Here is an 18384-nt window from a genome sequence, read left to right on the forward strand (position 1 = left end):
AAGATATTTTTGCATGCTAGCAGCCAGTGTTGGAACAAAGGAACCAGTCCTTGTTCCCAATACACAGAACAGATGTGGTTAGATCAGTTTAGTCACATGACTAACTGACTGTTGCAGTGTTTTGAACTGAGAATTTTAAATTGGAGAAACATTGTTTGAACAAATAAAGCTGTTTGCTCCTGGACTGAAAGGACCTCATGTCTGGCTCACCACAGCCTCTCCTGTCTGCTCGCATCTCTTTCTCATGGAACACTAAAAACCAGCTGAAGACACATGAACCCCAAGAGAGAAAAGTCTCCAACAGTGAACAAGGTTTGAGAAGAATACTGGGCCCCAACGAAAAGGAAAATCAACCTACAAAAGGACTATACAGTGAGCTTGAAGAACTGTAACAACCTCTTCAGATAATGCCTCAAACCTTTCTACTTTATTTTTCATCAGCTCCTTCCTGTCTCTATTTGCATGTGCATATCGCATATGCTTGCTAACGTGGGACGCAGTGTGTATCCATAGGCGTTAACTGAAATTAGAGTTTTTAGTTTAAGTTTAATAAATTTCACTTTTCTTCTTTGAAACTAAGAAAGCCTGTTTGTGCTAATTTCTTTGCCTTATAATTGGAAAGCGGTGAACAAGGATTCACCAAGTGAGAGCTCAGAACACGGTGTGTTTAAAAATCAAACCCTGTTACAGTAAGACCAGGTGAAGGTTGAGAGGGACCTGTAGACACCTTTCCCACCTGCTTTTAACAAGGTCTTTAATTGCTGATGTCACCATTTTTTGATGGGATGAAAGCTGGCAGAAAACAAGTTTTCTTGCAGACTGTGTCTTTTTAATTTTCTTTGTACTTAAAGGAAGGCCTGCGAGAAAATATGCAGCTTGAAGGGCAGCTGTGGTTTGCACGAGATGTTCCTTCCACTGCTACAGTTTCAAATTCAAGCAGGCTGAAAAGGGTGGCTTCTGGGTCCTGTGACTGGACCCCTTCAAGTCGCTGTCCCACCTGCTCTCGCTCCTCCATTTACCAAGTGGAATATAGAAGTAAAAACTTAAACATGCTGTATAAAATGGCAGTTGACATTAATAGCCAAGTGCACAAAACATAATTTACAGTTAGTTCTCATCGATTCATGACAATTTACAATTTGTTCTCATCTATTCATGACACTTAGAGGAATGCATATTTGTTGGAAACGGTGTAATACTTCTTTGAATACTCGCCATTGCCTGTTTACCATCAAATCTTTTAATGTATTTTCCCAATCCATCACAGCCAACTTGCTGCTCAAACCTTAGTTTACTTTGTTCAGTTTTATGATCATAGTTTCAGAATGAACTGTATCTCTTTCAAACTTAATGTAAAATTCTATCATATTGTGGTCACTATTTCCTGATGCCTCCATTACAGCAAGGTTATTAATTAGCCCTTTCTCATTACATAATAATAAATCTAAAATAGCCCGATCCCTTGTTTGTTCTTCAACATACTGCTCCAGAAACCCATCTTGTACACACTCCAGGAATTCATACTCCACTGCATTAGTGCTAATTAGGTTTAACCAATCTATATGTAATTGAAGTCACCCATTATTACTGTACTGCCCATGTTACATGCAGCTCTAATTTCCTGATGTATATTGTACCCAACATTACCACTAGAGTTTGGTGACCTATAAAAAATTTGCACAAATTTTTGCTGCCCCTTGCTGTTTCTTAGTTCACCCAAACTGATACTACATCTTGCTCCTCTGATCAAAGATCCTCTCACTAATGTACTGATCTCCTCCTTTATTAGCAACGTTACCTCACCTCTGTTCAGACTGTTCAGATCAAAGCTTTTCAGTCCTGCCACATGCATTTGTGAATGATGGTGAACAAGTAAACAACTAACCAATGGAGGCGGCTCCTCAGTGATGGGGAGCCCAACACATCAGTGCAAAAGACAAGGATGAAGCATGAACAATCTTCAATCAGAAGTGCTGAGTGGATGATCCATCTTGGCCTCTTCCTGAGGTTCCCAGAACAGCCAAATTGAAGTACTGGGGATCAGGGGAACACACTCCACTTGTAGGAATCAAACATGGCATAAAGGAAGATGGTTGTGATTGTTGGAGGTCAATCATCTCAGTCCCAGAACACAGAGTAAGATTCATTTATGGCACAGAATGAGGCTACAACCCATTAAGTCCATGCTGGCTCTCCACGGAGCTATCCAGTCAGTCACATTCTCCTGCTCGATCCCTGTCACCCTGCAAATTTATTTCTTTCACGTGGCCATCCAATTTCCTTTTGAAGTCATTGATCCTCTTCACTTTCGCCATCATTGTGGGCAGCAAGTTCAAAGTAATTACCACCCACTGCGTAAGAAAATTCTTCCTCATATTTCCCCTGCATCTCTTCTCCAAATCCTTCAATCTGTGTCCCTAGTCCTCATACCATTAGTTGAAGAAAACAATTTTTCTTTGTCTAACTTATTTCAGCTTGCCATAATCTTGTACACTTCTAATAAACCCTCCCTCAATTTCCATTGTTCTCAGGAAAACAATCCCAGCATTTCTAACCAAAAGCTGTAGCTAAAATCCCCTATCCCTGGAACCATTCTGGGAAATCTCTGCATCTGCTGAAGGCCCCTCACACCTTCCTAAAGTGTGTGACGAGAACTGGAAGCAATGCTCCAGTTGGAGCCTAACCGGAGCTTTACAAAGATTTAGAATAACTTCCCTGCTTTTATACTCAGTGCTTCTACCGATGAAGCCTGTTTTGACCAAGGTGGGAGTAATGCACTGTTGATTCAGTCCCACTACACCAGAGGTCACAGCATATTAGTAACATTTTATAACAATTTCTTAAGGATAATAAAATAATTGCGGTAATCTTCTGGTCGTATTTTCCTGGATCAGTGAGGTGCCCCAGAGTCGAATAGTCAGATGCCATTTGATGGCTCTCCAGGTGAAATTAATGAATAAACTATAGTGGGTAGGCATTCAAAGTAGTTCATCTGCAGCAGGCATCACATAGATCTTTCAGCAATAGTCTGTAGCAACAGGTCTATTTAAATTTTAAAGTAGCACAGTGGCGCAGTGGTTAGCACCACAGCCTCACAGCTCCAGCGACCCAGGTTTAGTTCTGGGTACTGCTTGTGCGGAGTTTGCAAGTTCTCCCTGTGACCCCACGTTTTCCTCCGGGTGCTCCAGTTTCCTCCCACATGCCAAAGACTTGCGGGTTGATAGGTAAATTGGCCATTGTAAATTGCCCCTAGTGTAGGTCGGTGGTATGAGAATTGAGGGAAAGTGGGGAAGTGAGAGGGAAATGGGATTAATGTAGGATTAGTATAAATGGGTGGTTGTTCGTTGGCGCGGACACGTTGGGCTGAAGGGCCTGTTTTGGTGCTGTATCTCTCTATGACTCTAACAGTAGAAACTTTCTTGAGATTTCAGGAACTTCCAAAAATACAAAAGTCAACAGGCCTTCCCCACAGAACACAACAACTAAGTAACTTAGTCTGGAGGCAGCAGAAACTTAACCCACTCAAAATACAGGCTTCCTTTCACCAAAGCAGGGTTTCTCCACAGAGTGTCGCAAATCCTTTTTATTTCTGATTCTCTACCTCTCTATTCAGGCATAAATAGCAACAAGGGTTTGTGCTCCCACACATTAGATTTTTGCAACTCCTTCAAAGTTCTTTTGACTTCATGAAGAGATTAACCTTTTACTTGATACAGGAATTATTCTTAAAGAGAACGTTTTCTCAGGGCTGTATTCCTGGCCAGTTTCCAGCAGTAACTATTAGCTGCTCACAGCTCCCCTGTTTTTTTTTCACACTGCCAAAATGAAACTGAAAGCCTTTTCAATAGGAGTCACAAGACCATCATAAAATATTCCTGTTGCTTGGAAACACATTGCCCTGCAGCCTGGACTTTCAAATACCACAATCCCTCCAGTCACTGTTCACAGAAAATTGCAACAGGCCTTAAAGGCACACAGATCTCAAGTTTTTTTTTGGAAAAATCAAAACTCTTATGGAAAAACCAAGATCCCATCAGTGTGACTGATCGCTCTCAATATGCCCTCCCACCTTCAAACATCAATTCACATGTACCCCCAGGTCCCACTGTTCCTCCACACTCCTTAGAACTGTGACATTAAGACAATATTGCCTCTCTCTGTTCATTCTGACAAAATGCATCACCTCACACTTGTCAATATTAAAATCGATCTGCCATCTGTCTGCCCTTTCTGCTAGCCTATCTATGTCCTGCTGCAGGTGGTTCATGTCATCCTCACTGTTTACCACACCTCCAAGTTTCATTTCATCTGCAGATTTGGAGATTCTACTCTGTATTCCAAGATCCAAGTCATTTATATACAGCAGGAACTCCAGTGGCCTAGCACTGACACTTCGGGAACACCACTGTCTATAATCCTCCAGTTTGAACAACAGCAATTTACTATGACAAAAACAAGAAATGCTGGAATCACTCAGCAGGTCTGGCAGCATCTGTGGAAAGAGAAGCAGAGTTAATGTTTCGGGTCAGTGACCCTTCTTCGGAACTGGCAAATATTAGAAAAGTCACAGATTATAAACAAGTGAGGTGGGGGTGGGGCAAGAGATAACAAAGGAGAAGGTGCAGATTGCACCAGGCCACATCGCTGACCAAAAGGTCACGGAGAAAAGGCAAACAATATGTTAATGGTGTGTTGAAAGACAAAGCATTAGTACAGATTAGGTGTGAATACACTGAATAGGTGTGAATCCAGCAAATTACTATGACCGGCTGTGTTCTGTCTTTAAGGCAATTTTTTATCCAATTGGACACTGACTATTCCATGAGCCTCAATTTTATTAGCCAGCCTTTTATGTGGTACCTTATCAAATACTTTCTTAAAATCCATATAAGCAACATTCACCAAATTCTTTTAATCAACCTTTTCTGTCACTTCGTCAAAAATTCAATTTTGTTGGTCAAGTTTCCCTTTTACAAATCCATAATGGCTTTCCTTAATAAATTCAAATCTCTCCATGTGTCTGTTGAATTTTTCCTCATTATTGTTTATAAAACCTTATCCTGATGCTAAAGTAACTGGCCTGTAGTTGCTTGGACTCAGCTTATACCCTTTCTTAAATAAGGATGTCACATTTATCACTCTCCAGCTCTTCCGTTAGCTCCATCTCCAAATTTATTTGCAGCCTGGGATGCAAGCCATCCTGACTTATCTAACCAAGCACAGTCAGCCTTTTTACTGCCTCCCCTGCCTCATTTTTTATCCTCTACTCTCTCCGCTTCTACCTGTATTTTGTCAGATTTCACTTCCTTAGTGATCCCTGATACAAAGTACTCATTAAGTATACAAGCCTTGCCCTGCACCTCTAAACATATATCACCCTCTTTGTCCCTAATAGGCCCCACTCCACCTCTTACTATCTGCTTACATGCTGGTGGAAAATGTTTGGGTCCTCTTTTATGTTGACTGTCATTCGATTCTCATATTCTCTCTTTGCCAGTCTTATTTTCCTCTTCAAATCCCCTCTCAACATATTGTATTTGGCCTGGTTCTCACTTGAAGAATTCACCTGACATGCATCATACACCCTCTTTTATTCTGGGAAGGTACTGCCCTCGAATGTGGACATTTGACTATTCGAGCACAGAAAACCTGTAATGAAGTTTTGAAATTATTGATAGGGATCAATTTTGTTTCCTGCTTCCAATTGCCTGTTTGTCTTTTTGTTTTATCCCAGATATGAGTCCCCAAATTTCTGTTACAGTCAAGTGAGGAGGGGTCGAAAAGCTTCCCTCTTTTCCCTCTCCTTGTTTGACCACAATGGGTTTAATTCTTTTTTAAAGTGGATGTAATGGCCAATTCAGTAGGTGTTTGATTCCTTACTTGCTATGATCATAACAAGAACCAACTGGAGAGTTTTTCTTGAGTTCACAAAGAAAAAGGTTAACATTATTGTACCTAAACTGAACTAATAAAATAATAAGCAATGCACCAACTTTCACTCACACACACACACTTGCACGCACCCACTCGAGGTTTCCACACACATAGTTAGGTGACAGAGTGGGGAAAGATAGATTGGTTAAGTTAGAGTCCATAGAAAAAAGGCATATGCAATCTGTGATGTTTGATAATTCAGCTGGCTTCAAGCTGAATTTGGTGGTCCTGAGGCTTTTAGTTTGAAGAGGTAGGTGACTGGTTTGGTGAGTCTCTTGGAGATAGCGATGCAGGTGATTTTCTTCAAAGGTTTTCTGGTTGTAGCTGCAGTATGCAAATGTGGGCAGTCACCGGGCAGGATTTGAAAGTTTTCCAGCTGGAATAGCTCCTGAAAATCTGTCCACGGGACCTCAATACCAGCCTTATCTATGTTGTTGCGATCAATGTGTATTGCTACTTCTGGCTCATTCCCTTCCCCCTTCAGAATATCCTGCACCCTCTCCAAGATATAGTTTACTCTGGCACCAGGGGGGCAATACACAGGGGGGCGGAACTCTCGATAACATTTAAAGAAATGCTTGTCTGACCTCCTGACTATGGAATTCCCTTCAACAACTTCATTTCTGCCCTTTGCTGCTCCCTCCTGTACAGTCCCATGCCCATTGGTGCCTCCTTCAAGGTGTCGTCACTCCCAGCAGTCTCCAAAGCTGGTTTGTGAGTAGCACACACCCCGAAGACTCCTGCATTTTCTGCCTCTTCCTAACCTTCTGGATAGCCACCCATCCTGAACTCCTACTGCCTGTGGGGTGACCAGTTTCTGGAGCATACAATCCAGGGAACTCTCCTGCTCCCTGATGCTCCGCGGTGATTCCAGCTGTCCCTCCAGCTCGGAAATCATAAGCTCGATCTGAAGATAGAGACATGGTCGCCCAAGACTCATGAAGTGTCCTGAAGTTCCCACATGGAACAGGAATTGCAAGCAATAGGTCACAGCTGCCCATCCATGATCTAAACAAAAACCCGCTATTCCCTTTTTGAACGAACTATTTAGTAGCCTGTTTTAACTATCAATTGTAATTAATACCTCTGGTCCTGCTCTGTGCTTATACTCGTATTACAACACTTAGTTAATTTTCCAGCTCCTAATTCAAACCAGTATGGCACCACCCCACCCCCCGCCCCTTGCTGGTCTCTGTCCCCCTCACTCTGCTCTCACTCTCTCTCTGCTGCCAATTTTCTAGGCTCTCCTTATGATGAACAGTCACTACCAAGGGGCTGATGCTGAGATCTGCTCCCTCAGGTTTGAGAATGCATCAGGATGGAAGTGGGACAATATTAATCTGGCACTTTCCACCTGTCAGTGAAAACAGAATAGATTTCCACTTACTCAAGGGAATATGAATCAAAAAATGAGAAAGGAATCGACTTCACACATTATTCCATTTACAATCTTCTTTCTTTTGGGCCTCCTTATCTCGAGAGACAATGGATACGCGCCTGGAGGTGGTCAGTGGTTTGTGAAGCAGCGCCTGGAGTGGCTATAAAGGCCAATTCTGGAGTGACAGGCTCTTCCACAGGTGCTGCAGAGAAATTTGTTTGTTGGGGCTGTTGCACAGTTGGCTCTCCCCTTGCGCCTCTGTCTTTTTTCCTGCCAACTACTAAGTCTCTTCGACTCGCCACAATTTAGCCCTGTCTTTATGGCTGCCCGCCAGCTCTGGCGAATGCTGGCAACTGACTCCCACGACTTGTGATCAATGTCACACGATTTCATGTCGCGTTTGCAGACGTCTTTATAACAGAGACATGGACGGCCGGTGGGTCTGATACCAGTGGCGAGCTCGCTGTACAATGTGTCTTTGGGGATCCTGCCATCTTCCATGCGGCTCACATGGCCAAGCCATCTCAAGCGCCGCTGACTCAGTAGTGTGTATAAGCTGGGGATGTTGGCCGCTTCAAGGACTTCTGTGTTGGAGATATAGTCCTGCCACCTGATGCCAAGTATTCTCCGAAGGCAGCGAAGATGGAATGAATTGAGACGTCGCTCTTGGCTGGCATACGTTGTCCAGGCCTCGCTGCCGTAGAGCAAGGTACTGAGGACACAGGCCTGATACACTCGGACTTTTGTGTTCCGTGTCAGTGTGCCATTTTCCCACACTCTCTTGGCCAGTCTGAACATAGCAGTGGAAGCCTTACCCATGCGCTTGTTGATTTCTGCATCTAGAGACAGGTTACTGGTGATAGTTGAGCCTAGGTAGGTGAACTCTTGAACCACTTCCAGAGCGTGGTCGCCAATATTGATGGATGGAGCATTTCTGACATCCTGCCCCATGATGTTCGTTTTCTTGAGGCTGATGGTTAGGCCAAATTCATTGCAGGCAGACGCAAACCTGTCGATGAGACTCTGCAGGCATTCTTCAGTGTGAGATGTTAAAGCAGCATCGTCAGCAAAGAGGAGTTCAATCAGTTGAAAGTAAAATCAGTTGGAATGATTTATCACCAATTACAACGTTATATCATTAATCTTATCCAGCAAACCTTAAATGATCCTTAAAGCCATGTCGACACCATATATCAATTAAGCAGCTCCTGCCTGGTGTGCACAATGATAATCAGGGTGGAGGAACAGACCCTTCATCAGGAATAAAACCCGCCTGATTATCCTCCTCTTAAACTCAATGTAATGAATATCATGAAACATTTTTTCATGTTTGCACTTGCTGCTGTTCAATATTCAGTCCGTTAACACCTTTTCTGGACTAATGCTTTGTCTTTCAACACACCGTTAACATATTGTTTGCCTTTGCTCCATGACCTTCTGGTCAGCGATGTGGCCTTGTCCAATCTACACCTTCTCCTTTGTTATCTCTTGCCCCACCCCCACCTCACTTGCTTGTAACATGTGACATTTTTAATACTTGTCAGTTCCGAAGAAGGGTCACTGGCCCGAAATGTTTACTCTGCTTCTCTTTCCACAGATGCTGCCAGACCTGCAGAGTGGTTCCAGCATTTCTTGTTTTTATTTCAGATTTCCAGCATCCGCAGTATTTTGCTTTTATTGTAATGAATATCAGACTGGTTCTGTAAAGGACGTGCAATCTTTCTTCATCACTTTTTATTCCACCGCCCCCTTCAGGTGCTGTTTAACACTCAGATGGCAAAGAGTAAAATCTACTCCCAGGACTCAATGCAGAGAGCAGACTGTTCATCAAATAAATCACCCAGTAACATTATCGATGGAACAATGTACTTTCAATCACACAGCAAGCAGAATAAACTGAATACATAGAATTGTTGGATATGGAAACTTGCATAATGAAGGCAGTGTTTACAGTTAAATATCATCGACATATTTCTGGGGTAGGTGGGACCTCTACAAACAGGATGGTCTTCATCTGAACCAGAGGGGTACCAATATCCTGGGGGGGAGATTTGTTAGTGCTCTTCGGGGGGGTTTAAACTAAATCAGCAGGGGAATGGGAACCTAAATTGCAGTGCCAGTGTACAGGCTGTTGAGAGTAGTGAGGTAGGGGATAAGGTTACAGGGACGCAAGAGGGCACTGGCAAGCAAGAACTTGGTTTAAAGTGTGTCTACTTCAACGCCAGGAGCATCCGGAATAAGGTGGGTGAGCTTGCAGCATGGGTTGGTACCTGGGATCCTGATGTTGTGGCCATTTCGGAGACATGGGTAGAGCAGGGGCAGGAATGGATGTTGCAGGTTCCGGGATTTAGATGTTTCAGAAAGAACAGAGAAGAGGGTAAAAGAGGGGGCGGTGTGGCATTGTTAATCAAGGAAAGTATTACAGCGGCAGAAAGGACGTTTGAGGACTCGTCTACTGAGGTAGTATGGGCCGAGGTTAGAAACAGGAGAGGAGAGGTCACCCTGTTGGGAGTTTTCTATAGACCTCCGAATAGTTCCAGAGATGTAGAGGAAAGGATAGCGAAGATGATTCTCGACAGGAGCGAGAGTAACAGGGTAGTGGTTATGGGGGACTTTAACTTTCCAAATATTGACTGGAAATACTATAGTTCGAGTACTTTAGATGGGTCTGTTTTTGTCCAGTGTGTGCAGGAGGGTTTTCTGACACAGTATGTGGACAGGCCAACCAGGGGCGATGCCACATTGGATTTGGTACTGGGTAATGAACCCGGCCAGGTGTTCGATTTAGATGTAGGTGAGCACTTTGGCGATAGTGATCACAATTCGGTTAGGTTTACCTTAGCGATGGGCAGGGACAGGTATATACCGCAGGGCAAGAATTATAGCTGGGGGAAAGGAAATTATGACGCGATTAGGCAAGATTTAGGATGTGTAGGATGGGGAAGGAAACTGCAGGGGATGGGCACAAACGAAATGTGGAGCTTATTCAAGGAGCAGCTAATGCGTGTCCTTGATAAGTATGTACCTGTCAGGCAGGGAGGAAGTTGTCGAGCAAGGGAGCCGTGGTTTACTCAAGAAGTTGAAGCGCTTGTCAAGAGGAAGAGGGCGGCTTATGTTAGGATGAGACGTGAAGGCTCAGTTAGGGCGCTTGAGAGTTACAAGCTAGCCAGGAAGGATCTAAAGGGAGGGCTAAGAAGAGCAAGGAGAGGACACGAGAAGTCATTGGCGGATAGGATCAAAGAAAACCCTAAGGCTTTCTATAGGTATATCAGGAATAAACGAATGATAAGAGTTAGAACAGGGCCAATCAAGGATAGTAGTGGGAAGTTGTGTGCGGAATCAGAGGAGATAGGGGAAGCGTTAAATGAATATTTTTCGTCAGTATTTACAGTAGAGAAAGAAAATGTTGCCGAGGAGATTACTGAGATACAGCCTACTAGGCTAGATGGGATTGAGATTCACAAGGAGGAGGTGTTAGCAATTTTGGAAAGAGTGAAAATAGATAAGTCCCCTGGGCCAGATGGGATTTATCCTAGGATTCTCTGGGAAGCCAGGGAGGAGATTGCAGAGCCGTTGTTGTTGATCTTTAAGTCGTCATTGTCGACAGGAGTAGTGCCGGAGGACTGGAGGATAGCAAATGTTGTCCCCTTGTTCAAGAAGGGGAGTAGAGACAGCCCTGGTAATTATAGACCTGTGAGCCTTACTTCGGTTGTGGGTAAAATGTTGGAAAAGGTTATAAGAGACAGGATTTATAATCATCTTGAAAAGAATAAGTTCATTTGCGATAGTCAGCACGGTTTTGTGAAAGGTAGGTCGTGCCTCACAAAACTTATTGAGTTTTTCGAGAAGGTGACCAAACAGGTGGATGAGGGTAAAGCCGTGGATGTGGTGTATATGGATTTCAGTAAGGCGTTTGATAAGGTTCCCCACGGTAGGCTATTGCAGAAAATACGCAAGTATGGGGTTGAAGGTGATTTAGAGCTTTGGATCAGAAATTGGCTAGCTGAAAGAAGACAGAGGGTGGTGGTTGATGGCAAATGTTCATCCTGGAGTTCAGTTACTAGTGGTGTACCGCAAGGTTCTGTTTTGGGGCCACTGCTGTTTGTCATTTTTATAAACGACCTGGATGAGGGTGTAGAAGGGTGGGTTAGTAAATTTGCGGATGACACGAAGGTCGGTGGAGTTGTGGATAGTGTCGAAGGGTGTTGTAGGGTACAGAGGGACATAGATAGGCTGCAGAGCTGGGCTGAGAGATGGCAAATGGAGTTTAATGCGGAGAAGTGTGAGGTGATTCACTTTGGAAGGAGTAACAGCAATGCAGAGTACTGGGCTAATGGGAAGATTCTTGGTAGTGTAGATGAGCAGAGAGATCTTGGTATCCAGGTACATAAATCCCTGAAAGTTGCTACCCAGGTTAATAGGGCTGTTAAGAAGGCATATGGTGTGTTAGCCTTTATTAGTAGGGGGATCGAGTTTCAGAGCCACGGGGTCATGATGCAGCTGTACAAATCTCTGGTGAGGCCGCACCTGGAGTATTGCGTGCAGTTCTGGTCACCGCATTATAGGAGGGATGTCGAAGCTTTGGAAAGGGTGCAGAGGAGATTTACTAGGATGTTGCCTGGTATGGAAGGAAGGTCTTACGAGGAAAGGCTGAGGGACTTGGGGTTGTTTTCGTTAGAGAGAAGGAGGAGGAGAGGTGACTTAATAGAGACATACAAGATAATCAGAGGGTTAGATAGGGTGGATAGTGAGAGTCTTTTTCCTCGGATGAGGATGGCAAACACGAGGGGACATAGCTTTAAGTTGAGGGGTGAAAGATATAGGACAGATGTCAGAGGTAGTTTCTTTACGCAGAGAGTAGTAGGGGCGTGGAACGCCCTGCCTGCAACAGTAGTAGACTCGCCAACTTTAAGGGCATTTAAGTGGTCATTGGATAGACATATGGATGTAAATGGAATAGTGTAGGTCAGATGATCGGCGCAACATCGAGGGCCGAAGGGCCTGTACTGCGCTGTAATATTCTAACTCTAAAAAAAAAAAATAGAGATATGGTTACTTACAAGGAACCCAACACCAACTGACAATCAGGAGCAGAGTTAATGCAGGTACAGGATTAATACCTGGGCATAAAACTTACCAGGGACACCAATAACGGCGAGGGTGGGAAAATAAATATCCCCAAAATCCAGAAAAATCTGAAAGACCAAATCTTCAAGTGTATAAATCTGATTCATTCTTTCCATTTCTGCAGAACATTAATCCCAGTTTGTGCTGGAGACCAAACTCTTTCTGACTCTGTAACTGAGCGAAGACCCTTATGTAAGGCAGGAGAAATCCCCATTGACATAATTATGAGGCAAGGAGGCTGACATTACTTACAGTGACTGAACAAAAAGATTCCATTAATCTCTTTTACACAACACATTGCAATATCATAAATTATATTTAGCCAGATATTGCACAATGGAAAGTGAATCTCCCCAGAGTCCAGGGAAGAACAGACTGGGTGAAATCCACAGTCTGACAGCATTGGGTGCAGTGAGAACAGATTTATTTACAGGTTTCCCGATATTTCTGTGAGAGAATGTGTTCTGTAATTTCAGAGAATTTCTATCCAATTCACAGGATGGACTTTAAACTCAGCCAGTGAGACCAGACCATGTGGTACAGCCCCTGAGAATATTCCTTGCTCATTTCTGGAGATCCAGCTCACATATCATTCTATTTCCATCGCCCTTAAGACTCCAGGAGGTGGTGGTGTAATGGTAATGTCACTAGACTAGTAATTCAGAGCCCAGGCTAATGCTGTGGGAACATGGGTTTAAATCCCATAACAGCATGTAATGAAACTTGAATTCAATTAATAAATCTGGAATTAAAAAGCTAGTCTAATGGTGAGCATGAAACCCTGTTGATTGTCTTAGAAACCCGCTTGGTTCACTAATGTCATTTTGGGAAGAAAATCTGCTGGCCTTACCTGGTCTGGCCGACATGCGACTCTATCCCCACAGCAATGTGGTTGTCTCTTATAAGCCCTCTGAAAATGGCCTAGAAAGACACTCAGTTGTATCAAACTGCAAGCACTGTTGGTTTACATATAGCCCAATGAGAGCAATGGTTCAAGAAGGCAGCTCACCACCACCTTCTCAAGGGCATTTAGTGTTAGGCAATAAATGCTGGCATAGCCACTGATGCCCACGTCCCACGAATGAACAAATTCACTCTCACGTATTTCTTATACATATTCTCTCACTTCAAGAGGCAGAGTCACATTCCAAGGAATCCCCACCAAACAATGACCTAATTCCTGAATTTTGACCGAGGATCTTAGTAATGTGAAGAGAGGAGAGAAATTGGGATGGTTCCCCATAGAACAGAGACTAGTTCGTGTCGGTTTAACAGAGACGCTCACAATCATGAGGGATTGTGAAAGAATCGAGGGGGAGAAACTGTTTCCACTGGCAGGACACTGATTTAGAACAATTGGCAAAAACAATCCAGGGAGGAAAAGAGGAGTAATTTGATGCAATGATTTGTTGTGAGCTGGACGGCAGTATCTGAGAAAGTAGGAAGCAGATCCCATCGTAACTTTCCAAAGGAAGTGGATATATATTGAAAAGGAGGCATTTGCATGACGATGGGGAAATAGCAGCAGAGAGGTAATAGAGTGACACAGCACTGAAACAGGCCCTTTGGCCCACCAAGTCTGTGCCAACCATCAACCACCCATTTATACTAATTCTACATTCATCCCAATTACCCTGCCTTCCCTCAATTCTCCTCCCTACACAAGGGGCAATTTACAACGGCCAATTTACCTGTCAACCTGCAAGTCTTTGGCTGTGGGAGGAAACTGGAGCACCCGGCAGAAACACATGCGGTCACAGGGAGAACTTGCAAATTCCGCACAGGCAGTACCCAGAACCAAACCTGGGTCACTGGAGCTATGGTGCTAACCACTGCGCCACTGTGCCGCCCCATAATAATTGAATCTCTCTTTGAAAAAGATGGCACAGACTTCTTCAGCGTGGAATGCTAAAATGACTGTCGAAACAGCTACTATTTGCATTTGTATAGTACCTTCAACATAATAAAAACATCCTAAGGCTTTGCACCTCAGCATTTTAAAACCACATTTGACACCGAACCACATAAGGAGATATTAGGTCAGATGACAAAAAACTTGGACAAAGTGCGAGGCTTTAAGGATTGTTTTAAAGGAGGAAAGAGAGGTGGAGAAGCAGAGAGATTAAGGGAGGGAATTCCACATTTTAGGGCCTAAGCAGCTGGATGCATGTCCATCAATGGTGGAGCGATTAAAATTGGGAATGTTCAAAAGGCCAGAATTAGAAGTGCACAGGTATCTTGGAGGGTTTATGGGCTGGTGAAGATTACAGCGATAGGGAGTGGTGAGGCAATGGAGGGATTTGAAAGCAAGGATGAGGATTTTAAAATCAAGACATTGCTTGAGAGGGAGTCCATGTAGATCAGTGAGAACAGGGGTGATCGGGGAACAGGATTTGGTGCAGGTTCGGACTCAGGCAGCAGGGTTTTGGATGACCTCAAATTTAAGGAGAATAGAATGTGGAAGACCTGTCAGGAATGTGTTGGAATGATCAGTTCGAGAGGTAACAAAGGCATGAATGAGGGTTTCAGATGAGCTGAGGCAGGGGCTAAGTTGGGTGATGTCACAGAGGTGCAAACAGCCATGGGTCCTAGCTATGCTGCTTTTTTGTGGGATATGTGCAACAATCCTTATTCTGATGAAAGGTCACAGACCTGAAACATTAAGTCTGTCTCTATCTCCACAGATTCTGCTGACCTGGTGAGTATTTCCAGCACTTTCTGTTTTTATTCCTTTTTCCAGTCTGACTCGGGCCCTCTCGCTCACCTCTTTTTCTGGTACATTGATGATTGTATCAGTGACGGTTCCTGCTCTCATCCTGAACTGCAAAACATCATCAACTTTGCTTCGAAGTTCCACCTTTCTTTCACCTTCACATGATCCATGTCTGACTCTTCCCTTCCCTTCCTTGACTTCTCTGTCTCCATTTCTGGGTATAGGCTTTCAACAAATATTTATCTGAAGCTCAGTGACTCCCACACCTACATCAACTGCACTGGCTCACACCCTGCTTCCTGTCAAGAATCCATTCTATTCTCACAGCACACCATCTCCATTGCATCTGTTCTGATGACATAACCTTCCAGTGCTTCTGATATGTCTTCCTTTTCTCCTTAACCAAGGATTTCCCCACCACGAATAACCGGAGCCTCAACTGTGTCTGTCCCACTTCCAGCACATCTTCTGTCAGTCCTTCCCCTCCTTCCCAGAGACATGATAGGGTTCCCTCTGTCCTCACCTTCCACCCTACCAGCCTCTGTATTCAATGGATTATCCTTCACCGTTTTTGCTAGGTTCAGTGTGAAGCCACTACCAATCATATCTTACTTTCCCCTTTCAGCATTCCGAGGGGACTGTTTTTCCCACTACACTCTGCTCCGCTCCTCAATAACCCCCAACACCACCTCCCTTTCACACAGCACCTTTCTATGCAAGCACAGGAGATGTAAAACCTGCCGTTTTACCTCCTCTCTCCTCACCGTCCAAGATCGCATAACACTCCTTCCAGGCGAGACAGTGATTTTTGTGTACTTCTTTCAATTCAGTAAACTGTGTTCACTGCTCACAATGTGGTCTGCTCTACATTGGGGAGACTGAACACAGGTTGGGTGATCGCTTTCCAGGACACCTCCATTCTGTCTGCAAGTGTGACCCCGAGCTTCCAGTCGGCTGCCATTTTAATTCTCCATCTTGCTCTCACACTGACCTCTCTGTCCTTGGCCTACTGCAGTGTTCCATTGAAACTCAATGGAAGCTCGAGGAACAGCATCTCATCTTTTGATTAGGCACTTTACAGCCTTCCAGAATCAACAATGAGTTCAACAATTTCAGACCATAATCTCTGCCCCTTTTCTTTTTCTTTTCTTTGCATGTTTTGGTCTTACTGATGTAAATGTCTTGTTTTTGCTTTCTTACAGCAGCTGTTCATCATTCTGTCATTCATACCTTGTTTCGACATATCTTTTGTTTCTTTACTGGTCCCATGACAACTCCCTTTGGCCCTGCTCCACCAACTCTTTTCTCATTTAATCTCTCCTGTCTTCCACATTATCACAGACCATCTATTTTGTTTCTTTTCAACCTTCCCCGTTTCACCTGCTAAAAACCTATAACATTTCTAACTTTTCCCAGTTCTGATGAGAGTGGGGAGGTGTTGGAGGAGGATGCTGTGGTCAACTGTATCAAAGGCTGCAGACAGTAGAGAAGGACAATTAGGGATAGAAAATCTTTGTCACAGTCACATAGGATGTCACTTGTAACTTTGACAAGAGTTGAGTTGATACTATGGCAGGGGTGGAGGCCTGATTGGTGAGATTCAAACATGGAGTTCCGGGAAAGATGGGCACGGATTTGGGAGATGACAATCCTTCAAGTACTTTGGAGAGGAAAGGAGGTTGGATATGGGGTGGTAGTTTGCAAGGACAGTGGGGTGAGGGTTATTTTTTGAGGAAAGGGATAAAACTGCAGATTTGAAGGAGAGAAGGAATCGTTAACGACATTGTCGAACATGGGGACCAGGAGCGGTTATTGGCTGGTCAGCAGTTTATTGGAATAGGGTCAAGGAAGCAGGAGGTGGGTCTCATGGACAACATGAACTCAGAAAGGGACCAAGGGGAGATAGGAGAGAACCAGAGAAAGATGTGAGTTGTTCAGAGCGAAGGCAGATGGGAGTTTAGAGGAGGTTTGTCCTGGTGGGTTCGTGGAAAGGAGGAACATGGCGGAGGCAGCTGATCAGATGGTCTCACTCACACTTCCTCGCACTTATTGTTGGAGGTGAGGGTGGAGGAGACAGGGGTGTAAGATATGATAAATTGTCGGGGTTTAATGCTCATCTCAGATGGAGCCCAAGCTGGGACAGCGACATGAGAGTAGGGTGATCGAGGAGTACTGAAAGGTTTGGGTAGGGAATTGAGAGTACCTGAGAGGGGAGAAGTGAAAGTAGGCAGGACGATAGAAGAGAGGCATCTAGGAGGGGTAAAAAGAAACTCAGTTAAAAAGAAAGAACAAAGAGTGATGGGCTCGGGTCCAGGGTGGCAGCTAAAATACACATTCGAATGGACTCAGGGAAGCCTCAAGTTACATGGATCTGTTTATATAAAAATTAGGGAACATAAGTACCTGCCAATAGATGAGAAATGGAAGATAACAGGAAAGAGCCCAGAGTTAAAGACAGAGGTCCTGTGAGGGGATAACGATGATTGAGACAGGGTGGAGTCAGCACAGAGCATCATGAACTGTTGTCCAGTTCGGAGACAGGAATAGCGAGTGAAACCCAGAAGCTATTTGAGGGTCAGATTATTGCCTATATATGGATTACAGCCTACATATAGACTGTATGGCCAGACTTCCAAATAAAATTCTAGATATTGAATCAGTATTGGAGCTTGTGATATGAAGTCATTTCTCAGGATTATGTTGAATACTGAAGCACTCACCCAGACTTCGTAAAAGTCAGTACAATCACACTTTGAGAATTCCAGTTAATGTTGGCTCGTTCATGAGAAATACTGAATAAATTTTGCTTTCTATGAATACTTTGTTTTTCTTCATGGGATCATCAATGGCAAGGCCAGCCGTTATTGCCCATCCTTAATTGCCTTTGAGAAGGTGGTGGTGAGTTGCCCTCTTGAATCGTTGCAGTCCATGTGGTGTAGCTGCTCCTTCAGTGTTGTAAGGGAGCGAGATCCAGAATTCTGACCCAGTAACAATGAATGAATCGTGATATGGTTCCAAGTCAGGATGGTGTGAGACTTGGAGGGGAACTTGCAGGTGATGGTATTCCATGTGCCTGCTGCCCTTGTTCTTCAAGGTGGTAGAGGTTGTGTATTTGGAAAGTGCTGTCGAAGGAGCCTTGGCAAGGTGCTGCAGTGCATCTTTTAGAGGGTACACAATACTGTTACTGTGCAATGGTGGTGGAGGCAGTGAATGTTTAATGTGTTGGATGGGG

The sequence above is a fragment of the Heterodontus francisci genome, chromosome 40 (genome assembly GCF_036365525.1).
Source record: "Heterodontus francisci isolate sHetFra1 chromosome 40, sHetFra1.hap1, whole genome shotgun sequence".
In the NCBI taxonomy this organism is placed as follows: Eukaryota; Metazoa; Chordata; class Chondrichthyes; order Heterodontiformes; family Heterodontidae; genus Heterodontus; species Heterodontus francisci.